The sequence below is a fragment of the Salarias fasciatus genome, chromosome 23 (assembly GCF_902148845.1).
Source record: "Salarias fasciatus chromosome 23, fSalaFa1.1, whole genome shotgun sequence".
NCBI lineage: Eukaryota > Metazoa > Chordata > Actinopteri > Blenniiformes > Blenniidae > Salarias > Salarias fasciatus.
The window spans coordinates 41,610,976-41,631,803 of record NC_043766.1 but is presented as its reverse complement, the minus strand read 5'-3'; the positions used below and the strand labels follow the sequence as shown (position 1 = coordinate 41,631,803).

The following is a 20,828-nucleotide window of genomic DNA, read 5'->3' as shown; positions in this document are numbered from 1 at the left end:
GCGGTGGACGGGGGGGGTGGGTTCCGGGTGGGGGTCGTGGGGTGGGGGTGGGGGGGGTGATGCCCTGGATCTCGGGGTGCGTGGCCGGAGCACTGGGGGGTGTACTGGCCTGGGTTGGGTAGCCGCCCGTGTGGGCTGGTTCTCCCGGGTGGGTCATGGCCCTCCGCCTGGGTGGGGGGTTGGCTCCTGGGCTCTTGGGCCTTGGGCTCTCGGCCCTGCCCGCCCCGGGCGTCCGGCGCCCGGGGTGGACCGGCTCCTGCCGGTCATGGCTCCGCGGGGCCCGGGCCCCGGGACTGCCGGGGTCCCCGGCCGGGGCTTTCCTCTGCCCCGTTTCTGGACCGGAGCGTGGGCGTCTGCCTGGGGGGGCGGCTTGGATCCGGGCTCTGTGATGTCCGCCGGCTGTCTGGGCTCTGAGGGCCTCTCTGGCCTGCTTCTGGCCTTCTCAGAGGTCAGAGGTCATATATGCATGATCACTATCACCATCACTGTCACCATCATATTCACATGATCATGTTGATCTTTAATTACTCTTCACATACTCGGTTACCTTGTCTTCTTGTGGTGGTTAGACTAATGGTGATCTGTAGCAGACCTCTCTTGATGCACGCCCCGAGTTTACTACTAGCTATATTCAAAAAAAAAAAAAAAAGGGTTTGTGGTGTCCTTGCATTTCCTTCCTCCCCTACACCTCCTTTTATTTTTGTGGCCTTGTCTGTTCATTAATATGGTTCGGAAAAAAAAAAAAAACAAAACAAAAAAAAAAAATGTATGTATGGTTCTGTAATTTTCTGTGTTGGTTGTCGGCTCTGTTTTGGTGTTGTCTAGATTGGGGGTTTGGGATTGTTCTAGGTTGCGTGTGGTGCGTCGACAACACTGTTTTGTATTGTCACTTTGTACATAGGTTGTGCCCCCCCCCCCCTTCCGTTCTCCCTCTCTTTATCTCTCTCTCTTTCTGTCCCTGCTCTCTGAGCATTTCCGTCCCGGTCCTGTCCGGCAGCCATGCCGGATGCCAGCTTTAAATAAAGGCAGCAGCAGGAGGAGACTCAGTCTCCTCCTGCTGCTAATATTAAAATCTGTTCGGATAGTAAAAGGCTACAATCATACAATATTGCACGCCCCAGCTGCCGAACAGAACAAGGGAAGAAAAAAAAAAAAAGGCCATGTGCATGACTGAAGACAGAGAGTCAGGGTGGGCCATCACACATCCTCGGCCCTTCTTCTCAGTACTGGCTCTCCCCAGGGCTGTGTGCTGAGGCCCCTGCTTTACTCTCTGCACCCCCGCCCATCACAACAACATCAATGTAAAGTTTTCAGATGACACCACAGTGGTGGGACTCATCTCGGGGGGGACGAGTCTGCCTACAGAGACGAGGTGGAGCACAGAAAACAACCGTCTCCTTAACACCTCCAAGACCAAAGAGATGATCATAGACTCCAAGAGGAAGAAGACAGAGGCTCCTCCTCTCACCATCAGCGGAGACAGTGTGGACAGGGTAGAAGACTTCCGTTTCCTGGGAGTCCACACAGAGGAGAACCTGGCCTGGAGTACTAACACCTCTGAGCTGCTGGAAAAGGCCCAGAGAGACTGGATTTTCTGAGGATCCTCAAAAAAGAGAACATCACACAGAGACTGCTGCAGTCCTTCAACCGAGCCTCCATAGAGAGCATTCTAACATCCTGCATATGTATCAGGTCCAGCAGCTGCACAGTAGCTCAGAGGAAAGCTCTCCAGGGAGTCATCAACACCACACAGAAGATCATTGGATGCCCTCTGCCCGCACTGGAAGACCTGCACAGCTCCCGTTGCAAGAAGAAAGCTCTAAATATCACAAAAGACACTTCCCAAATCAGAAGCCCTGGATGAACAGCCACGTCAAGACACTCCTCATGGACCGCAACACCGCCTTCAGGTCTGGAAGCAAGGAACTGTACAGTGCTGCCAGGGCTGACCTGAAGAGAGGAATCAGGAAAGCGAAAGCAGAGCACAGACAGAGGATTGAAAGCCACCTCTCTGACAACAACTCTCGGTTGGTGTGGCAGGGAATTCAGCAGATCACAAACTTTAAGGGTCATACAAACTCAGGAGTGGTCCCGAGCACCGCACTAGCAGAGGAGTTGAACACCTTCTTTGCACGCTTTGAGACCTCCGCCCAAAAGGCTGCAGTCACATCCCCCCAGCCACATCCAACTTCCAGCTCCCAAGCACTGACTGTGCAGGCACATGAAGTGGAAAGGGTGCTGAAAAAGGTGAACCCCAGGAAAGCTTCTGGACCGGACGGTGTACCAGGGAAGGTGCTCAAGGCCTGCACCACACAACTCTCGTAGGTCTTCACCAAAATCTTTAACCTCTCCCTGACACAGTCCACCATCCCAGCGTGCCTGAAGTCTGCCACCATTATCCCAGTGCCAAAGAAATCTGCCACCACCAGTCATAAGGACTACCGCCCAGTGGCACTTACACCCATCATCACTAAGTGCCTGGAACGGCTGGTTCTCAACCACATCATGTCCTGCCTTCCTGCCTCTCTCGACCCCTACCAGTTCGCTTACAGAGCAAACAGATCAACAGAGGATGCCATAGCCATCACACTGCACACTGCACTGAGCCACTTAGAACATCAGGAGAGCTATGTCAGGATGCTCTTCGTTGACTTCACCTCAGCCTTTAATACCATCATCCCCGACACCCTGGTCAGGAAACTGATCGATCTGGGACTCCCCCCACTCACCTGCACCTGGATCAAAGATTTCCTGACAAACCGACCCCAGACGGTTAAACTGGGGCCCCACCAGTCCTCCACCCGGTCACTGAGCACAGGCTCTCCACAAGGGTGTGTGCTGAGTCCACTGCTCTACACCCTCTACACCACGGACTGCAGACCCGCCCACTCCAGCAACACCATCATTAAGTCTGCGGATGATACAACGGTGGTGGGACTGATCACCAGGGGCGATGAGTCTGCCTACAGGGATGAAGTCCTGAAACTGGCTGAGTGGTGCTCGGCAAACAACCTGTCTCTGAACACCACAAAGTCCAAAGAAGTCATCGTGGACTTTAGAAAATGCAGGTCTGATCCACCTCCCCTTTTCATACACGGGGATCCAGTGGAGAGGGTCCACACCTTCACCTTCCTGGGCACTGTGATCACCGACAACCTCTCCTGGGGCCTCACCTATAAAACCCTGCGGGAAAATCTGACAATAATGGTGCGTGGGAACGCAACGCAAACTTCTGTCCGCAAAAAAAATTCAGGAGCCAAAAAAAAGTCCGCCGCACAGCTGTTCGCAATTTCCAAGTCACGGTTTGATCACCAGGGGCGATGAGTCTGCCTACAGGGATGAAGTCCTGAAACTGGCTGAGTGGTGCTCGGCAAACAACCTGTCTCTGAACACCACAAAGTCCAAAGAAGTCATCGTGGACTTTAGAAAACGCAGGTCTGATCCACCTCCCCTTTTCATACACGGGGATCCAGTGGAGAGGGTCCACACCTTCACCTTCCTGGGCACTGTGATCACCGACAACCTCTCCTGGGGCCTCACCTATAAAACCCTGCGGGATAATCTGACAATAATGGTGCGTGGGAACGCAACGCAAACTTCTGTCCGCAAAAAAAATTCAGGAGCCAAAAAAAAATTATAATGCAGGCAACTGGTTTGATCATGCGGCGTTCGCGGATCGCATGCTGGTCACATGATCTGGTCACATGACCAGACATCCGCTCATGCTGTGCGCTCGTAGCTAAGCTACTCGGTTCAAACAGGACGTCAACCATGAAGCTCCAGGTCCATTCTCCACCTCTAGCCTGTCAGTCACCATAACCACACAGTTTGTCCTCCAGTCCCCTGCCTGCTGCGTGAGGAGAAGCGGCGCTGCCGGCACGAAAAAAACTGCAAATCGTAGCGGCGCAGCCGGCATCACTGCACTACGATTCCCAGAATGCCTTGGGACCGGTCACATGACCAGACAGCCGCCAAGCGCTGCACGCTCGAAGCTAAGCTACTCGGTTCAGACGTCAAACATGAAGCTCCCAGGTACATTATCCACCATCGTGATTCAAAACAAAAGAAAGACGCTTTTGGCCGAGTTGGTAAGCAGCTTACAGTCAAGTCGGCACCGACCAACTCGGCCACTCGAGAGCCCCCCCCGCCCGCGAGGCCGACTTGGCGAGATGCCGACTTGGCTTGATGCCGACTTGGCTTGATGCCGAGTTGACTGTATCCCGGGGCGGTGCCGAGTTGGCCGGGGCCGACTTGGAGTGGTGCCGACCTGACTGTAAACCGGTGGAGAGCCGGTCTGCTGTCCTCTCTGGAGGACACAGCAGTGGAGGGACAGAGTGGGAGCAGGTGACCACAACGTGGTCAGAGCCATCAGGCCACTACTGCTGAAGTGAAAAAAGTGGTCCGACTTGAAGGTGAGTTGTCATAATTCATAGTGTCTCAACATTGCGGAAACACCTTTAAAAAAAAAAGGGAAAAAAAACTTAACATAAAAATGTAGTGGAAATGGTTGCACATTATGATTGTGCGTCCAGGCATTATCTAAATTATTTTGCCTCTGGAGTCAACAGGATTTAATGCGCTGCAGCATAGAGGCTGTGAACCCGGGATGATTCGGGGTTCGGACGTCAGATATGGCCATGGCAAAATAGCAAACATTTTTTGTGTCAATTTGCCATTTAATTGTGAACAATTTGAAGTGTGTATCATGAGAAAAATTGTCATACAAGTGACAGTTGGTATTTGTAAGTGCAGAGACAAAGACATTGTACATGTTTATATGTGATGTGTCTGATTGCTCCCTGTGAACTATTTATTTTGTGTTATTCTAGAAGATGCAGAAAGGAGATGGTACAGGATGGAAACATTCCAAAGCCACTGAACATGACTTCCTCAAAGTGTCTCCCCTCATGTGCTCATCACCACTCACTGTCTGTCTTAAATGTATATTTAAATTATATCGAACTTATGTCTGTTATTTATTTCGTTATATCTGTCTTGGATCTTGGTGTAAATTATGTTTGATTTATATGTGTCGGCTTCTATCTATTATTTAATTAAATGTGTCTTCCGATTTATTTCCGTTATATTTAATTCAACTTAAATAATTAGTTGTGCCGGTCAGTATATTCCTGTTATGCAATTATATCTAATTTTACATACAAACTATATTTAACTTTTCCTTGTATGGTTGGGCTTTGTATTTTTCTACTTTTCTTTCTACGTTTCTTGCCGCTGCAGCCCTGCAGTTTCCCCACGTGGGACAAATAAAGGCTTTTCAATTCCGTTTCCTTCTGCTTAGTCGTCTCCACGTAGTTTTTCTGAGCTGTGCGGTCCCGTACGGCAGCTATTTTGTTGGCGGTGAGGACCGCAAAGTCACGTGCATTTTTTCCCTTCGCAAAATGTGTATAGGTACCTGCTTTGGCGCAGAGGAGCCGCACCGCAAGGTTTGGGGCTCGTTTTGTGCGCCGCAAGCTTTATAGGTAAGGCCCCTGGTCTGCAAACACCTCGGCTGTCTTTAAGAAGGCACAGCAGCGTCTGCACTTCCTGAGAGTTCTCAGGAAAAGTAACATCTGTGAGAAGCTGCTGGTGACCTTCTACCGCTCCACCGTCGAGAGCATCCTGACCTACTGCATCACCGTGTGGTTCTTCCACTGCACCGAGGCAGACAGGCAGAGACTACAAAGAGTGGTCAGGACAGCTGAAAAGATCGTCGGATGCCCCTTTCCCTCCATCAGACACTGATACACATCCTGCTGCCTCAGCAGAGCTGAGGCAATCAAAAGAGACAGTACCCACCCAGCACACCACCTGTTTGAACTGTTACCCTCTGGCAGGCGCTACAGGTCCATCAAAACAAAGACAAACAGACTAAGAAACAGCTTCTTTCCACAAGCCATCACTGCACTGAATCTGAAGGGTCACTGACAGACACGCACTCATGGAAATGTGCAATAATCTGCAAATACTGAAAGTTCTTTTCTATATATGATTATTTTCTATTTATATTTTCCTTTTAAATTTGCACTATTGTTAGGTTGTTCTTTTAAATTATATATACACGGATGCTGCTTGAAATTTCGTTGCACATTGTGCAATGACAATAAACTGATTCTGATTCTGATTCTCACCCGGGTCACTCACTGTTTAAAACGCTGCCTTCTGGGAAATGTTACAAATAACCACAAGGACAAACAGACTCAAACAGCTTCTACCCAACAGCAATAACCATCCTCAACAAAACGAGGAAGTGATTATCCTACTTTCCTAATGACTGTGTGTATGAAGTCCTGTGTTGATGTCTGTGTGAATGGGTCCAAATGTTTATTCTTTTGATTAGGTCTTAAGTTGTCTTTTTTAAAAGTAACTTCTTTGGATTTTTTTTAGCTTTTTTATGAACGATGCGCTGACTGGAGAGCATGTTAAATTTCGTTGTACCTGTGACAATGACAAATTAAGATCTATCTATCTATCTATCTATCTATCTATCTAGATACTTGAACAAACATCGTTGCTGTGCCATAACTTATCCTGTCCTCGTGTTTATTCACATACCGTGTAAAACTACAATGTCCCTGTCTGTGGGAAGAAGTAACCACACTGGTCTCATGACACAGGCTTTTGGAGACATGAGGAAAAAACTTTTTTTTTCTATTTTTTTTCTAAGGAAAAAAGTTTTTCTTCGTATTTTTGAAAAAAAAATGCAGTCAGTAACAAAAAAATAAAGCTCAGATTTTTTTTATTCATTAAAATGAAAACAGAAATGCATTTAAATGCTGGCGTTTTTCAGCATACAATTGAATACTCTTCACCAGCCTGGGAAAAAGATTTCTGTAGAAGTGTTTGGAAAGTTCAACAAGACTTTACATCTTTGGCTATATGTGATCTTCACAGAAAACCACAGGGGTATACAGGACATGGCGAGGAGAGCACGAGACAAGAACTCAACAAATAACATCAGATGAGCACACCGTAAAAAACCCAATTACTAAAACATTGACTCAATTAGAAGATTGTTAAGGCAAGTTGAAATAGACCATTGGCTTAAGTGCTGTTATTGGGAAAGTCAGTTAATAAATGTTGGTACAATTATTCTTAAAATATATTGAGTCAGGTGATAAATTGTTGTTGGGTGAATACCCACAATGGTTGATATTGACTCAACTAACTTACAGTAATTGAGTGAATGAATTTGACAAGTTGTGCATTTGTTGACTGAACAAATGTGGGCGGCGTCATTGACGGTAATGAGAACTCCAGCCCGGTTGGTGGCGGTAATGTCCCGAGAAGAAGAACGGAGCAAAGAAAGTTCGGCAAAGTCAGTTTGTTGACACCACGTCACGGAGACAGAAGGAGTCACAGGTAAGCCACACTGTGCGTTTGCTTCTTAAACATGGTCAATCTCTGAAACCAGAGTCAAAAGAAATGTGTTTTTCCGTGGAATCTGTTCTTGACTGACCGTAACAATTTTTGTTTGCGAGCTAGCCAGTTAGTTTGGCTAGCTGGGCAGCTAACTTACATATGACCCCTCTAACTCATAAGGTCAATGTTTAGCTAGCTAACAAGCTAACAGCGTTAGCCGTCTAACAGCGCCCGAGGCCCCACGTCCGCCCGCTAGCCTGCTAGCTGACGCTAACACCGTCCCCGCGAGCGGCACGTCCGCCCGCTAGCCTGCTAGCTGAAGCTAACACCGGCCCCGCGAGCGGCACGTCCGCCCGCTAGCCTGCTAGCGGACGCTAACACCGTCCCCGCGAGCGGCACGTCCGCCCGCTAGCCTGCTAGCTGACGCTAACACCGTCCCCGCGAACGGCACGTCCGCCCGCTAGCCTGCTAGCTGAAGCTAACACCGGCCCCGCGAGCGGCACGTCCGCCCGCTAGCCTGCTAGCGGACGCTAACACCGTCCCCGCGAGCGGCACGTCCGCCCGCTAGCCTGCTAGCTGACGCTAAAGGCCCGTCCATGCTTCACATGTCCGCGTGGGTGCGCGTTGCGCGTTGGTCTGCGTGACGTAAAAATCGTCATGAATTCCTGTCCGCGCAGCAGCCAGAAATTGAGGCCGCGTTGCGCATTGCGCGCAGGTTGCGGAAGTGTACGCATGCGCCAGAGCGCCATAGCAAACAAAACATGACGGTAAAAGTGAAAGTAGACGGAGCTCCAGCCGGATGGCTCCACTTAAAGACACCGAAAGAGTGAAAAACTCATGGAAAGAGAGAGCAGACTCTGTCTGGAGGGAGGAGAAGGTCTGCAGACAGAAGTGAAAGCAACTAATCGCTCCGGCGCCGCCCCGCGATTCAGAAACAGGAAAAAAAGGCTAAATAAACTTTGATACTTAATGATAATGTACTGACAATGTATGTGCTTAATTTTCTCTAAATAATCCGTAATAAAGGAGCAGATAAACAGTCTGTAGTGCCGGAAAAACTTCTCGAGGCTGCGTGGATCACCGCGCCCAGATGGGACGCGCACAGCCGAGCTCAAAATGTAGCATGGGAGAAATCGCGTCCGCATCGGTGGTGCGCGGACCTTCCAAAGCGGACGCGGAAACGCGTACATGTGAAGCATGGACGGGCAACACCGCGAGCTGACGCTTGCTGACGCTTGCTGACGCTTGCTGACGCTTGCTGACGCTTGCTGACGCTCACCCGGGCACGGGCTTAGCAGCGTCTCTGTGCGGGAGCTGTTGGCGGACGAATGCAGTCAGCTTTGTTGCCTGGTAAACAGCCTAGCAAGCTAACAACAGATATACAAGACCACGACACATCACGAAATATATTGGCTGTGCCTTTCTTTGGCTTCCATCTTAACTTTTTATTGTGGTTTCTCTCTACTCAGGGTAGTTTCTTCTGCTTCACCCAGATTATTCTGATTGACCTGCACTACCCTGTAAGTATCTGTAACAAATCTATTGTCAAATGATTATCTGTATTTATTATGTATCACTGTCTATTAACACTAGCAAATGTTTTCTGAACTGAGACATGTCTTTCTAAGTCATGGTTGTATTGTTGTCATTTTTCTCCAGGTTCAGATCCATGTTTGGCTGTTAAGTAGATGCAGTGTCGCCTGTGCAAATTTTCTCATTCTGAACTAAAGGAACTTTTGAAGCACTATAGACTTCGTCATTGGCACCGAGTGGATGGACCACTGCAGTGTGTTTACATAGACTGCGTTTGCACATTCAAAAGTCGTAATTCACTGACAAATCATCTTCGTAAGTGTCATCCTCAATCCCAGCCTGAAAGGGCAGAATGTGCTTCAATCAAGTGTGATATTTGTGACTTTCACGAGGTCTGTGATGAAAAGACATTTTTCAAACACCTGACATGTCATCTAAATGACAAAGTCACTGTTGTGTGCCCGTTTCTAAACTGCAACCATCAGTCAAATTTACCAGCAACTTTTAGATCTCACAGAAGTCGCAGTCATCAAAATCAATCTCTGAAAGATTTTAAACCTTCAGTCCTGAGTGCAAACAGCAAGCAGTCTACAGAGGTCAGTGATGAGTATCTGAATGATGATGATGATTGTAATGGTCTGGCTGATGATGATTGTAATGTCGACACAATCACTGAGTCTAATTCCGATTCTATAGACTTTCATTCATTACAAGAACACAAGGTTGCTGCTCTTTTGCTGTGTATGCAAACAAATCTCCATGTGTCTAGTAACGCCATTCAAGTGATTCTTGAAAATATTAATGATGTGCTTTCACTTTCAAGTTCCGAAACAGCAAAAGGTGTTGAGGAGATATTGCAAAGAAACAATTGTGCTGTTGACCAAACTGTAATTGCACAAATTACTGAATTTGTACAGAATTCAAACCCCTTTCTTGTCACCACTGAAAGGGGACCTCTTGCTACGCAGTACAGAAGAGATCAATATTTTAAAAAGAACTTTCCTTTTGTGGAGCCTACACAATACATCTTCAGCCGGCCAGAGAATAAGTTTTTCTCTTATGTTTCCATTCTAAAAGTTTTGGACATTTTATTGTGCCGACCTCATGTTCTGGAAAAGACTGTGAATACGACTGAGGAAACAACTGGAGTGTACAGCTCATTTAGAGATGGGCAGTACTATAAAGTCAATCAACCTTTACTTGATCCAGAACTTCATTTGAACCTTGGCTTGTACGTGGATGAATTTGAGACAGCGAATCCGCTTGGCACTTCCCGAAAGAAAAACAAGCTAACTGCCGTCTACTGGGTGATACTTAATTGGCCGGCAGAGTTTCGTTCAAGTCTTAACTCTATTCAATTAGCACTTTTGGGCAGAAGTGACGATGTCAAAAAATATACTTATGCAACCTTTTTTGAGCCTTTACTCTGTGATTTAAAGACTCTTGAGACAGATGGTATTTTCGTTGAACAACTAGGTGAAAATATCAAAGGAACTGTTTTTGCTGTTTCAGCAGATAATCTGGGTGCACATAGTCTGGCAGGTTTCCAGGAATGTTTCAATGTAGACAAATTCTGTCGATTTTGCTTGGTGTCGAAGAAGGAATTTCAGCAAAAATCCGCAAGCCTCTGTGAGCTGAGGACACCAGAACTACATGACATACACCTTCAGCAGCTGAAAGCTGAGACTGAGAAACTTAAGACATCGAAAAAAGGCTCAACAGGCCTGAAAAAGGGCTCCAAAAAGGAAAAAGACATACATGTAAATGGTGTCAAGCAAGGGTGTGTTTTGAGTGACTTGTCTTCTTTCCATCCTGTAACCACCTTTGCCCCAGATGTCCTTCACGACTGTTTTGAGGGCGTGGTCCCGTATGAAATTGGCCTTTGTTTTCGCAAGTTGATTTCGGAAGGAATTCTCACGTTTGATCAGTTGAATAACATCATAGCGTCTTTTCCATATGAAAATTCTGATAAGGTAAACCAACCTCAAAAAATCCCACAGGCATATTTGACACAAAAAAAGAAAAGCATTGGTGGTAATGGGCATGAAAACTGGACCTTGCTGAGGCTTCTCCCACTGATGATAGGTTTTTTAGTACCAAAAGAGGAAAAGTGTTGGTTATCGCTACTGTTGCTCAAGGACATTGTTGAGCTTGTAACGTCATCCAAGTTTTCAGAAGAATCGTTGAGCTGTTTGGAATCTAAGATTTCTGATCACAGACAGTTGTTCAAAGAGGCCTATCCTAATGCAAACCTTATACCAAAGCACCACTTTGTTGAACACTATCCACACCTTATCCGCTGCTTTGGTCCCTTGATTGACTTGTGGACTTTTAGATTTGAAGCAAAACATTCATTTTTTAAAAGGATTGTTCGTGACAGCCACAATACTAAAAGTCTCATGCAAACACTGGCAAACAAGCATCAGTTGACACAAGCTTATATTATAGACTTGCCTAGTTTCTTTAAACTAGACCTACAAGTCAGTCGCCTCAAAACAGTCCGAACATCCTTGCTTGAACCAAACCAGAAGCTTGCAATTCAAAAAAAACATGGGTGCCAGAACACTGTGTCTCTTGCTACAAAAGTGTGTGTCCATGGGACATCCTACTCAAAGGGAATGATTGTTTCAGTCGGGTCCTGTTCTGGCGTGCCAGAGTTCAGCAAAATCCAGGACATTTTGATAACTGATGGAAAGGTGTCATTGATCCTGGAAAAGCTGACATCATTGTATATTGATCACCTTCATGCCTTTGAAGTAGTAGAATGCACCACTCCTCAAGTTCATGTTAACCTTCTTACAGAGCTGAATGATTACTACCCTCTTACAGGCTACCGAATTGGGGGAAAGGTTCTGGTGTCTCTCAAGAGATCCTTTCTTTGTTAGTGAGTATCTGGTGTACCCTGAGAACAATTATTCAACTAAAGCTGTAGGTGTGTATTGAAATTGTAGCTCTGTTTTTTTTTTACACTCGCGAAGCAGATTCTAAAAACACATTCTAAGTTTTTAGGGGAGTCTAAATTGACCCATACAAGTCTGTTACTCGGTGTACGAATGGAATCAAATGAACCCTGATGGGACCATTTTCATTCATCTGTCGGAATTTTAGGGAAGGGAAGAACATGCAATTTTAAAGTGTATGAAACACTGTTATACACTATACATGGCAACAAAAATGGGTTATATTCTGTAAAAACAGAAGGCCATGCTTAATAGTTGTGTAGGCCTACACAACTTTTGTGGAAAAAGCCAGGGTACAATCTCAAAATGCATGTTGGTGGCAGTCTTATTTCCACATTTCCCCCCAACATTTACATTCTACAGTATTATGACAAGAGCTGTAATTATCTCAAATAAGTTATCTAATAACTGTGGCAGACCTAATCATATATATGTACCCCATCCATGGTGTAAAGCACCTGATTGTGATCTATTCTTTCTGATTTCTCCCCAGGTTTATATCATGTTACGTCTGCGAGTCATCCTGCCTGACAGTACTGAGAGACTTGACCTTCCTGAAAGGCCATCATCAGTGGAGGAACTCAGAGACATACTCGCAGACAAATTCAAGCTGGCACCGGATTTTTCCCTTACATTCGATGACCCTGAATTTGACAATGAGCCATGCAATCTCAGTGACATACAGTACCTTCCAGAAGGTAAAGCTGTTCTTCGAGTGGATTGGAAAATTGTGTTGACCCCAGTGCCTATTGACTCGTCTTTTGCTGGGGATACTGACATCAGTGTGGAGAGTGAGATGCTTGCATCATCGTCAACAGCCTCCTCCTGTGGGGGGACACATTCCACTCAAGATCCAGCCTTCAATGTGGAGAGTGACATGGCATCAACACCATCCTCAGTGGCGTCCTCTCAGGGAAGACGTTCCAGTCGGTTTCCAGCCATCTTTACAGTACCTACTTTCTCCTATACACTTGAACTGAAACTAAAGAATGGAGGAGCAGCATACTCAGAAAGTAACGCCCTAATGTCATACACCCGTGAAATGAAGTCTGAAATCTTGGCAAAGCTAGCAGAAGTCATTTATGCCTATGAATCATACCCAGTTTTAGAAGACCTTGAGAAGGTAGCAAAGGCCTTAGTTGAGAAGCATCCATGTATCGGAAATGCAGGTCCTGACAAACCATGGAAAGTCTGGACAGTCAGCCTGAAGAATAAAATGAACAACTATCGAGCAACACTGTCCAGGGCAGGCTGCACCGAAGTGAGGGTCAACAAACGGCGCAGAGGTGCAGAAGATGGAGTAAAACTAAAGAGACCACGCAGGGCAGAGTTAAACTTTCTACCAAATCACCCAGACGGAGTTGGGGTTGGGGCACTGGAGAGCGAAAGGGCCTGGCTTGAAGATGAGCTAAAGAAGAGAAACATAAACAAGGCTGAGGTAAATGCCAAAATGGACCGCACCTTCTCCCTCAGACGAAAGGAGGTCGTTGCGGAAGATGTACATGTCTCCACAATCAGGCAGAGGTGGCCAGCCCTGTTCATGTTGGATCAGGTAAGTTTGTATGTTTTACTTTGTTCCTTCCTCAAAGTACACATAAAATGTCACACAACTGAGACAACCATATGCACTGGAGAGGGGTGGAACTAACTGTAGGGGGGAAGAGAGTCTCTTCATTATCTAATTGTTTTTGCAGGTACATGCAGAATTCAAGAGGGTAACGGGCAAAGAGTTGATGGAAACGTTCTTCACCTCTTTGGATGGGCACACCAGAGGCCTCATCCGCGTGTACCGGACCATAGCTCACCACCCGAGTCAAGGGACACTAAGGAATCTATTGGAGTACCTGGACGAGCAGGTAAGATGGAAAATAACGGACAAATGTGTCTTCACCACTTCACGGAACCGGACGGGAAGACGGCCGGACAGAACCGGACGGGAAGACGGACGGAAGGAACCGGACGGGAAGACGGACGGACGGACGGACGGACGGAACCAGACGGACGGACGGACGGAAGGAACCGGACGGGAAGACGGACGAACGGACGGACGGAACCGGACAGGAAGACGGACGGACGGAACCGGACAGGAAGACGGACGGACGGACGGAAGGAACCGGACGGGAAGACGGACGGACGGACGGACGGACGGAAGGAACCGGACGGGAAGACGGACGGCCGGAAGGAACCGGACGGGAAGACGGACGGACGGAAGGAACCAGACGGGAAGACGGAGGGACGGACGGACGGAAGGAACCGGACAGGAAGTCGGACGGACGGACGGAACCGGACGGGAAGACGGACGGACGGACGGACGGACGGATGGACGGACGGAACCGGACGGGAAGTCGGACGGACGGACGGCACCAGACGGGAAGTCTGACGGACAGACGGCACCAGACGGGAAGTCTGATGGACAGACGGCACCAGACGGGAAGTCGGACGGCACCAGACGGGAAGTCGGACGGACGGACGGCACCAGACAGGAAGCCGGACGGATGCACACACGCACGCACGTTGCGCGTGGAAGCGCCAAGCACCCAGTTTCAGATCGGCGCCCCGGTTAACCTATCTGACGGTTCATACAGGAGGCGCGGGGAGTGCCGTGGACCGCGGGCGCGCCGCTCCTCTCCATTTCCTCCGCGCGCACCGTGCGCCGGCAGTTTTAAGGCTGGACAGAGTAGATCACACCAGACGGGAAGTCGGGAACAGAAAATACGAGAGAATCCAGTCAATTTTCAAATTAAAATTAAGTAAAATAACATAATTATGTTGCTTTTCAGTTTTCCTTTTCAGATAAACACACACACACACACACAGGGAGAGAGGGCGAGAGAGAGGCTCCGCACGCTGCAGCACTCCGCTCCGATCACACCCCCAATCACAATGTTGTTTTATTATACTCAGATATGGTGTTCTTATTGTTGTTGGTGACTTATTACAGCTGTGGCGGAGATCTGCGCTCTCTGAGTGCCAAATTCTAGTTAGTTTTTGTTTTAATTTAGAACTGTTTACTTTGTTTTCATGTTTAAGCACTTTGAGTTTACACGTCTTGCATTAAATATGCTATATAATGTACATGTATGAATAATATGCATGTGACTTGACTTGTCCTGTGTATCCAGACCACAGATATCATTAAACATCGGAGGGTGGTGGCTGTCAAAGGGCTCCAATATTACCTGGGTGAGAAGAGTGAGCTTTTCAAGACCTGCCAGGTAAATCAGCATTTCAAGGACAACTTCCATCTGTCCATCAATATCATTTGGATATTGTTTTTAATTCCCTTTTTATTAATGTGCTCCATCTATAGCCAGACAGCATGTCCGAAGCCTCAAGCCCCATGCCTATGGGTATTCTGGAGGTTGTGGGGCCTCCAGGAGGCCCGGAAGCTGCGCAGAGAGCTGCAGTCGTCGTGGACGGGGAAATTCTCTGCGACAACCTACCAGATCCCCCGACTGCCCTTGCGGTTCTATTCGGCTTCATCTATGCTCTCAACATTGCTTATCCCCCACAGTGGTCAAACTTCTTTGAGGTCATCCAGAAGTTGATCATGTCAATGGATGTTGAGAAAAGTGGAAAACACGACAAACTGAACAAACTCAGAACCAAACTCTCTCAGCTGTAGAGTGTTCTTGCAATGCACAGACTGTTAAACTGTTAAACTGTGAAGTAATTGAACTTATTGGCCTGTTTTTGCACTTTTAGTGGCCTGTTTTTGCACTTGTAGTGGCCTGTTTTTGCACTTGTAGTGGCCTGTTTTTGCACTGTCATTGGCCTGTTTTTGCACTGTCATTGGTCTGTTTTTGCACTGTCATTGGTCTGTTTTTGCACTGTCATTGGCCTGTTTTTGCACTGTCATTGGCCTGTTTTTGCACTGTCATTGGCCTGTTTTTGGCCTGTTTTTGGCCTGTCATTGGCCTGCCATTGGCCTGTCATTGGCCTGTCATTGGCCTGTTTTTGAACTATTACACACATTTAAACCATTGCTACCTCATTAGCCTCTAACCCCAGGCTTTCCTTTACAGCTGACACTGTTGGCAAATGGTGTTGCACTGTTTTGCACTATTTTCAAATGTGTAATTGTTTATTTTTGGAGAATTTATGAAGAATTTAGTTGAGAATTTCAGAATTTAAATTTTCTAGTTTTGTACAAGGAAAAATAAAAATTTAAAGTACATTTGTTTATTAGTTTTTATTTAATTGCACAATATTTTATGTTGAGTATATATCATAGGATATATCATTTAAATATTAATTCATGCAATCATATTATTCACTCAATTATTACTCTATAGTTGTAATGACTAATAAGTCCTAGTTGAGTGAGCAAATGATGTGAGCATATGACATGGTGTCAAATAATTTGTTTCAATTGGCTCAATTAATAAGTCAACAGTCTTTCGTTCTGTCAGCGATGATTAAGCAATTGGCTGAATTAATAGCCAACAAAGAGTTTTTCGTTCAGTCAATGTTTTAAAATACTAATTGAGTCAACTCAAAAAATTTCGTGAAACGCTTCACCCTATGAATAATCAATTCAACCAATTTTTTTTTTAATACAGTGCATCTCTCGACAGCCCCCCTCCCGTAAGTTATCAAAGTCTAATGAGTCCTAACCAGTTAATTAGTGTTCGTCCATTTTTGAAAAATCATAAAATACAGTGAAACTTTTATTTTCTAAATTCTATGCTGTTGTATCAACTATTAGATCAGGCCAAGTTTTGTGGCTCTACAGTAAACAACAGATAAGTTACAACAGCTATTATTGTCCTTATACAGTAATACACTCTATTAAGTAAATCAAATCAAAACGTTTTTGCTTAAGTTACAGCTTTCGTGTAAAGTAAAGGAGATCACCTTTCATGTTTTGTTCTCATTTTGTTGGTAGGTTTCATAACTTTGATGGTATTGGCTGTGTTACGTTTCCCCAAACCAAAACCTATGTGAATTAGTTTCCCTTTTATACAATGCCCAACCTAACAAAGAAAACCACAAACAAAAGAAAGAAATCTCCACAAAGGGGGTTCCAAAAGGAGGTAGTGTGATCTCCACACAACCCCCAACTAAATCTACAAAAATGATAGAAGGAAAGATGTGGTGGGACAACTCAAGAAACTGAACGGTGTTCCTGAAACAAATCATATCTCTTCAGTCAAACTTAAACACTGAAATACTCAGACAGAGACCACTGGTGGTGTAGCCTCTGTCATCCCAAAACTCACTCCTCTTATAGAGACCCGCCCCTGATTATGAGCAGGTGTGGAGTCCAGCAGCTGAGGCTCGTTAGCCCTGAGTCTCCACTCAAACAAAATACTTAACAATTCCATCTTAAATGTACTGGAGCCAAAAATAAAAAAATATATAATCATATATTTTCATCACACCTCCCCCCTAAAAGACAGCAAATCTAACTTGTAGGTTTGCTGCTGAAACAAAATTGTCCACCATTAGGAAATTCAAAGAAATGTTGCTTCCAGTACCTGTAGGCTCAAACAAAACCTTTCAAACATCCAATTTATGAACTGAAATCATCATACTCATTTCTTATGTTTGAATTTTTTTTTCTACACAAAAACAGTTTTAATTCATCTCAAAACTTGCTTAGTCAGTGACCATATGTAACAAGCAATCAGCTACCACATTGTCTGTTCCTTTTCTTGAGATCGAAATGAGACAAAGATCCATCAAGATTTGCTAAAATCTCTGAGTTACCAAGTTGGACCACTGGCTCAGATTCCCTCCGGTCAGTGTTGTGCGGTGCATAAGAATGCACTACAGCACACTCAACTACGTGGTGTTTATTCATTTCATTTCTCTTATCGACTGGAGTATAATATGGCTTCATCATGTTAATGTGACATAATCTTTTCCTCTTCCGGCGCTCAGGTGTGGAAATGATGCAATTCAAATTTCCAACCTTCTCTTCCACTGTGTATGGTCCAGAAAGTCGTGCTTGAAGGGGAGACCCAATGACTGGCAAGAAAATCAGAACCTGGTCCCCCACATCAAATGACCTAGCGTGGGCTTTTCTGTCATACCAGATCTTCATTTTGCTTTGAGTCCTCCTGAGGTTTTCCCCAGCAATTTCACAAGCTCGTCGCAATCTGTGGTGGAATGCAGACACATATTCCAACAAATTAAGATTTGAACTCGAGTCTTCCTCTAGAAGTTTTTCTTTCAACAGAGACATGAGGTCTCTAACTCTGCGTCCGAACACAAGTTCATTTGGGCTAAACCCAAGTGACTCTTGCTCAAAGGAACGCCCTCATCCCAGTCACTCTGAAACTCACAACAGTAAGCTCTCAGCATTGATTTCAGGGTGGAATGAAAACTTTAACATCTTTATCTTTACATGTGCATACAGTCCTTCTGTTACTAAAAGTCATAATTGAGCTCATCATAGGCAAGCATGAGATAAAAAAAGAAAAGATTGTTTCTGTGTGGATGACATCACTTCCAGGGGAGTGGCTCATTATATTCAACTACCTCTGTGGTGAAACAAGATGGTGGGTAAGATGACATTGCATTTCCAGGTTACAGATGTTGGTGTTCCATAAATGGAAAAAGTGGTTGATACTAGGGATGTCCCGATCAGGTTTTTTTGCCACCGAGTCCGAGTCCGATCCCTATCATTTTGAGTGTCTGCCGATTCCGAGTCCCGATTCAATTCTTTCATAATATAGTAAAATATGTACATTATCTATCTATGCTCTATGCATTATCTATCTATCTATCTATCTACATATATATATATATATATATATATATATATATATATATATATATATATATACATATAAAAAACGAAAAAAGTTATGAAAAGTTCTCCTTTTTTATTTTCTTAACGTCAATTCAAAAGAACACAGCACACACACGCTGTCTCTCTGTAATTACTTCTTTCTGTAGCACGGAAAACCTAAATACATCTCATTTAACCCATTGAAGCCGGGCAGCATTACCGCTGAAGCATACTTCAGTGTGCAGCAGTGGCCAGAAACGTTCAATACAAAGTTAGGAGGCAGTGCAGCAACATCTGGACCTGGAAACAGGATCAGTTATGCATATGCGCCAGTTTGATGCATTTCATTGCCCAAGAAACAGCTGATTAGCACAAAGAAGAAAAAAAGACCCGGCGTCAATGGTAGAACTGTGCAACAGCGCTTCTGGGTTTAGTGATAGAATTGCGCAACAACGCCACGACCGTCAATGCGTCCCGGCTTCAATGGATTCAAAAGGAAATTAAAGAAAAAATAAACATATGTATCCAACCGAGTCCAAATCGGGAGGAAACTTCTGATCCCGATCGAGTCCGTAATTACGTGATCGGGGCCGATTGCGAATCACGTGATCGGATCGGGACATCCCTAGTTGACACTTTGTAATTGTTCTGTCAAAACTGGCAGTAAGCTGGCTCTGCCTCCCATCCCCAATCAGGAAGGAGAAGGACCAGGTGAATTCAATCACCTGTTTGATGGCCCTGGCCAGCTGGGTGCAGAGGAGACTAGTCTTAAAGCCTTCCTGCATGGAGCAGGAGCTCAGAGCAGGAAAATGGCAAGCTTTACAAAGAAATCTGCACAGCAAAACCTATGGACCCAGGCTGGTGAAGAGTATTCAATCGTAAATGCTTTTTTAAAACCATTTAAAGGAAACAAATGTCACGAATTAAAGGAGCACAGTGCAGTTTGCTCGTTTTATGCAAAACACCGACCCCTGTAGGCCTTAGGCGTAACTGTAGCTTAGTGAAAAGCTCGTGTCTGTGGCATGCACCCATGTACGTGCACAGAAGAGGGGAACTCCTTCCTCGCTCTTTTAGCAGCGCTCGAGTAAAAGGTAAGTTTCTTCTGCCTGGTGGGTCTGTGTGGAGCTGTGGCAGTGCTAGAAGCCGGTGTTTTCTTACTTTCTGGAAGCTCCATCCTCAGTACTGCTCAGTTGTTGCTGCTAAGTGTCTGGCGGAGTAATGGCGGACAAATCGAAACTTAAGGATTACCAGGCCAGCGGGAGGCGCATTACGTCAGGCTCAGAGCGATTCGTACCCGAATCACTCATATTGCTGTGCCTTCAGTGCCCTGCACAGGAAAATGGGAGTGACTGCGATCTTGCAAAAATAGCTCTTGCTGCCCATCAGGCGAAGGTGAAAACGTGTGTGGGTGTGAATAATTGAAAATTTAATATTTAAAACTGTGCTGTACCCCTTTAAAATGACATAATCTTCACCATACAGCTGCTGGAGGTGGAAACCTACCAAGTCCAACCTCTGGAACCTGTTCATGAATTATAAGGCTATTTTCTATAGATGATATCACAGAAGAAAAGGACGAGAAGCAGTATTTGATTGATGAGTGGGTGGTGAGAAGGATCTGGGTGCAGGTGATCAGTAGAATCAATATTGATCAGTGTGATCAGTATTGATCAGTGGGGTCAGTGGGAACCTCCTTGACCTTTGTAGAAGCTGCAAAGTTTGAACTCATTCCTTCCTTGTCTTAAAAACTGTCCTCCACAGTCCAGCTGTCACAACAAAGGGGCGGAGCATCACCTTTGTTTGAGGAAGTGCATCACGTGACGACCGACCCAAGAACAAAACGTCACTCTGCTCAGAATGTAGTGGAGCTGATTTACAGACGTGATCAGAGGCGTTGTGGAGGATTTCACTGATGGACTTTTGGTGTTCAGATAAGTGAAAAGGATCTTTTTTTATGAGCTGAAGATGGTGCAGTAAACAAAGGTCAGAGAGGCCAGAAGGATCAGAACTTTACACAGAGGAAAACACGGCTCCAGTAATGCAGGAAAGAAAACTACTGTAATCCAGTAAAGTAATTTAATTTCAGATATTTTAAGTTTAAAGTCTTTCTTTACCTCGTTACTAAACAAAGTAATATGATTACTGTAACACATTACTCTGTCACGTTGGGGGTCCCCCAACAAGCACTGATGTCTCACTGATGTGACAGTAAAGTGTTGAATGGAGACTTGTTCTCA

At 45.6% G+C, this 20,828-nt stretch overlaps 1 protein-coding gene across 1 annotated transcript in view; it reads right to left on the bottom strand.

The window, feature by feature from the left end:
• The window catches only part of LOC115381190 (NLR family CARD domain-containing protein 3-like), an 86,712-nt gene that overhangs the window by 55,142 nt on the left and 10,742 nt on the right, over nt 1–20,828 (bottom strand). The gene's annotated exons all lie outside the window — the stretch shown is intronic.